This window comes from Trichosurus vulpecula, chromosome X, assembly GCF_011100635.1.
Source record: "Trichosurus vulpecula isolate mTriVul1 chromosome X, mTriVul1.pri, whole genome shotgun sequence".
NCBI classification, from domain to species: Eukaryota; Metazoa; Chordata; class Mammalia; order Diprotodontia; family Phalangeridae; genus Trichosurus; species Trichosurus vulpecula.
Genome location: NC_050582.1, coordinates 49,625,911 through 49,631,749, shown reverse-complemented (window position 1 = coordinate 49,631,749; position 5,839 = coordinate 49,625,911).

Here is a 5,839-nt window from a genome sequence, read left to right as displayed (position 1 = left end):
GTTCTTTCTCTGGATGTGGATGGCATTTTCCATCATGAGTCTTTTGGAGTTGTCTTAGATCAGAACAGAGGGGTATTCAGGTCCGCAAATTAACTAAAGAATAGGAACAACGCCTGTGATCTCATTAAAATAGGGAAGGAATGTTCAGATGATGGTACCTTCTCTGTGACTTACAGCCTTAGAGAGTTGACTACAGCACCATATGTCATAGTGGAAAACTTGAACCTATTCCTCCTGGTCTTGGGGCTGGCTCTCTAGGCACTAGCCAGGATGCCTCTCCAAAGGTGACCAAAGTACCAACCTTGACTTGAATATAGAACTAGGAAAGAACAAATGGGTAATTATACGGTGGTAGGAAAGTGAGGCCTGTGGAAAAGCATTAACTACATACTAGGGTGTATGGGTTGTCAAGAAGAACTAGCACCCCTGGCGTGAGGGCTTGCCAAGCCCTTTTCAGAGCTGCTCAATCACCTTTGGTGTCCAACTGGCACTCCACTCTCACCTGTGGTTCCAAGAAGCTGTAGCAAGTGCAGTGGCCACACACTAGTAAACTGTTTCAGCAGATGGGCTAAACTAGGTTGAGGGTAACCAACCGGCTGTTGGTGAGTTGGAGGGGTTGGCTGGTGGGGTGTGTACCCCAAGCATATGAAACTTTCCCCAGTGGAATGGGAGAATGAGAATAATTTGTTCCAACAGTCTTATAGGCTGCTGAAGCAGGCACTGTGGAGCACTTAGAGCTTGGTCAGACATTGAAGACACCAAAGTCATCCACTGCATTCTGGGCCATTGCCAGTCATCCTGACTTTTGTCTTGTCACTGGACTTCGATGACTCTAGAAGAGAGAGTGAAGCGAAGGACTTTGTGCAACTCTGCCTCGCTTAAATCCAATTCATGCAGGAGTCAAGACATCATCCCATGATGTCATTGGTCCTCTTCGAAAACAAAGGACAAACAACAACTACATACTGAAAACAGAGATACTGGTTTTCCTGAGTATGTCTGTATGTATTCATCCCAGAAGGCCCCCACTGGAACTAGAGTAAATGCTAGGGCCATTTACAATCAGTGTTAGGTTGGCACTCAAGGACCTAGAATTTCTTTCCAAAGAATTGTGTTGGGATGCAAAAACCAACATACCATTGTTGCTGGGAGATTTATGACGATCACAGTCATTATAAGAGAGCAGGAACACTAGCAAAATACAAATGAAACATTAAATCTCGTATGCTGGTCAACCATCTAAATTCTAAGAGCATCTCACAATCATCATAGAATGCTGGAAAGAGATTCGAATTTAGAATCGAAAAAATAGTTGTGTGATTTTGGGCAAGACCCTTCTCTTATTTCTCTTCTGTAAAATGGTGATGGGGCATCTAGGTGGTGCAGTGGACAGAACACTGGTCCTGGAGTCAGGAAGACCTGAATTCAAATCCAGCCTCAGACACTTACCAGCTGTGTGACCCTGGGCAAGTCACTTCATCCTGTTTGCCTCAGTTTTCTCATCTGTAAAATGAGGTGGAGAAGGAAATGGCAAACCACTCTAGTATCTCTGCCAGGAACACCCCCAATGGGGTCACGAAGAGTTGGACATGATTGAAAATGACTACACAACAACCATAATAAGAAAATGGCAATGATAATATGTGTACTACCTATGTCACCGATTTTAGCTTCCATTGCTTCTCTCTGCTTTATGAAACGATTGATACTACTCAAAATTGTCTATGTTCCTTCTTTGTAAGATTTACAAATGAATTTATATATTCTTAACAGATATTGCCTTTGTTAGCAGTCTCTCTCCATTTGACAAGTAAGTCAGATGTTTGGTAACCAAGGCACTTTCTGGATTCTTTTGGTCCCTTTGTTGTGGTGATTAATTTACTTTGGTTTAACTTCTTTTATGACCATCAGTGTAGTTGTCATTTCCATTATCCATTTCCCATTTTAATTTTCAATAGCTTGTTTAAATAATTCAGGTCAAATCTTAATTGTATGCCACATTTCTTTCTCATTACAATTCTTCTTATTTATTATAAATGCTGATCTTAGCTTTGATGAGTTGATGGTTTAGCTGTACATAGACAGCTGACTCAAGGATAACTCCCACATCCATAAAATGTTTTTTTCTTGTCTGTTAAAAAGTAGTCAATTTCATCCTTTGTGACTGTTTGATGCTTACCTTGGTTACTATCCACCAATTCTTTTTTTGAAGAAAGTGTTCATGATAAAGGTGTGAAGCTTCTATAAAATCTATAAGTCCTTGGCCTCTTTTGTTTCTTTCCCCTAAATCAGAGGTTCCCAAACTTATTTGGTCTAGCACCTCCTTTTCAAAAAAATTTACTCAGCACCCTCTCCTCTACTTTCTTTAACCTTTTGATGGTTTTTAAAAGATTTGTATCATTTCAAAAAATATATATTTTTTTTAAAATGAAGCATCTTAAATTTAATAGTTTATTGTAAATTTGTGGGTTTTTTCCTGCATTGAAATTTTGATGATGCAATATTGTGTCATGTAACTGTATAGTATCATATTGTAAACAAGTCATTATGCACACATATTCCTGCCAATGCATGCTGGACTTCCCAACAATGCTTGACATGCTTGCCTGCCAACACTTACTTGTTAAGATCTGTTGGGCAGACTTGACCACTGATCAGTTATAACTTGCATTTTGTGTGTTTATTTGGAAAAAAATAATCACTATGACTTTAACTCTGTTACACAACAGATGAAACATGTATGAATGGTTTTTCAAAATTTTCTTATCTTCTCTTCTTTCCTTATGCTTCCACCACCCCCTTATTTTTATTCAATGACTTCAAATTGCAACTGAGCCACCTGGATCATTCCAGCCACCTCTCAGGGGCAATATCACCCACTTTGGGAACCTCTGTATCCAAACCATACTTTCCTAGATATTTCTCCACATCCTCATGTTTTCCCATCTTTGTGTTAAAGTCATCAAGTATCAAAGTCTATATTGACTTTACTTGGAAGGTCTTATTGAGTTCTTCATAGAATTTCTCCACTATTTGGTCTTTCTCAACTAATGTTAATATGTACCTTGCAACTATTTTCATAGTAGTCTTTTTGAAAATACCCACAAAATCATATTTCTTGTGCTTTTTGGGCATATGATAAAACCCACTCCGCTACTTCTTTCTTTGCCTCTCCAAGGAGCACCTACAAGCCAGCCCTCCATTTAGTTGCGACTTCCTTCTTTCTTTTGGTTTAATTTATAGCAAGAATCTCATGATTGCTGTGATTCAGCTCCTCCAGCGATATGTTCACTCACTGGTCATTGGACAAGGGTCTCACATGTAAGGTACCAACCATGAAATTAAAGGTTATTGATGTGATTCTGTGATTCTTAGTATCTTCTGTCCCCTTTCCTTCTACTGTGTCAGCATCACTGAAGAAGTGGAAGTGGGCCCGACAAGACTTGAGGGCCATTTTCTATTTTTCCCTCTTCCACAGACTGCCTTAACCAAAAAATATTTCATCACAGAGTGGCCAAAGTGGCCAGCCTTTCCATGATTAGTGTGCTAAGAAAGTCTATTCCTAGGATCATACTTAAAGCATTTACATCCTGAAAGAACCTGCCACAGCTTATGCTTCAGTGGCATAGATTTTGAGAACCCAGGGTCACCACATGTACAAAAATATTCATAGCAACTCTTTTTGTGGTGGCAAAGAATTGGAAATTGAGAGAATGCCTATCTAAATCAAGAGAATGGCTGAACAAGTTATGGTATATAAGTGTAATGGAATAGAATTGTGCTATAAAAAATGATGAGCAGGTAGATTTCAGAAAAACCTGGAAAGACTTCCATGAACTGATCCTGAGTGAAGTGAGCAGAACTAGGAGAACACTGTATACGGTAACAGCAATACTGTGTGATGATTAATTATGATAGACTTAGCTCTTCTTAGCAATACAACAATCCAAGACAATTCCAAAAGACTCATGATGGAAAATTCTATCCACATCCAGAGAAAGAGCTATGGAGTCTGAATACAGATCAAAGCAGACAATTTTCACCTTTTTTGTTTTTTCTTTCTCATGGTTTTTCCCTTTTGTTCTGATTCTTCTTTCACAACATGGCTAATGTGGAAATATGTTTAATATGATTGTACACGTATAACCTATGTCAGATTGCTTGCTGTGTTGGGGAGGGGGATGGAGAGGGAGAGAAGGAGAAAAATTTAGAACTCAAAATCTTATAAAAGTAAATGTTGAAAATTTACATGTAATTGGAAAAATAGGATAAAATACTATTAAGTGGGAGTAAAGAAAACCCAGGGTCACCTTCAAGCCATGATAAGGCACTGGGGTTGTCCTTCATGCTCAAAGAGGACCAAAATGATTTCACTATGGGGTCAAGGTACATTGTGTCCAACTGTGGCTGGTCATAACAATGCAAGCTCAGAATTCTCTACCACAGGTCAGGCAAAAAAGTCCATGTAAACATTTGGAGTGGAAATGGCTCTTGATTTACACATCTCACATTTCTTTTGAGCTACTGTGATTCTGTTTTGCTCATAGAACACAGTACCTTCTTTGATGCAGGCACGCCATACTGGACAATCCTGTGCCAGAGATACCTGCTGCTTCATCACTTGCCCATTGCCACAGGACTTTGAGGTAGGTAAAAATGGTAAAATGGTATGTATGATGTCCATAAATTGAATTTAAATGAGGCAGAGTTGTGGAAGTCATTGGCCTCACTCTCTCTTCCCCAGTCATCAAAGTCCAATGTCGAGACAAAAGTCAAGATGACTGGTGATGGCTAGCGATGCAGTGGATGACCTTGGCCTGTGCAGTGTCTGACTAAGTTCTAAGCTCTCCACAGTACCTGCTTTCCCCACCTTCATGGCCCTTTGGAACAAATTGTTCGCATCTGTCCATTCTGTCAGAGGAAGTCTTTATATGCTTGAGGTAGGCACCCCACCAACTTCACTGATGAGTTTGAAGCCTATTGGTTACCTTCCACCTGGTATAGCCAGTCTGCCTAAATGGTTTACCAAGATGTGGCTCCTACTCATGCTATAGCTTCTTGGAGCCACAAGTAAGAGTTGAATGCCAGGTGGACACCAAAAGTGGATGAGCAGCCCTGAAAAGAGTTTGGCAGCCCTCACACTAGAGGTACTAGTCTTCCCTGAACCCCCATACGCCCCAATGGTGGGGCACCAATTTATAAGGTATATAAAGGAGGAAAAGACACCAAAGGCATGGAAAAAATCTCAGATGATATTGATACCAAAAAAGATACCAAGGAGAACATCAACAGCTACTGACCTATATGTCTATTTTCCCACTAAGAAAATATCTTTATGTGGGTCATATATACACAAATTGAGAGTATCCACTTTGAAGGTATTAGCAGGGAATATGCACGCTTTCATAAAAGATATTCAACAATAGGCTACATCTTTCCCATATCACAATTGACGGAAAGATGTAGAGAATGCAACGTCCCATTGTTGACTTGGGAGAACAAAATGCCACCTTGCAGGCTCTTTTGTAAGGATCAAATGAGTTTAAAGGGCTTTGCAAATCTTGAAGCAATATATCACTACCTATTGTCGTTGTTGTTATTATTATTGTATCTATACGTCGATGTCATTCGGTATTCCTTCAAAGATGTAAGGAGAGAAATAATCCTGTTCATTGACCCTCTGATAATAAACATCAGGGGAGGCGTAAATCAGGGAATTAACACTCACCAAAAGTATCCACTACTGTGATGGAGGAGAGCCTGCTTAGGATTCAGATTGAGAATCATAGTGAATAATGAAGTCCTCTAAACGTTCCTGTTTGTCAATGACATGATGTTG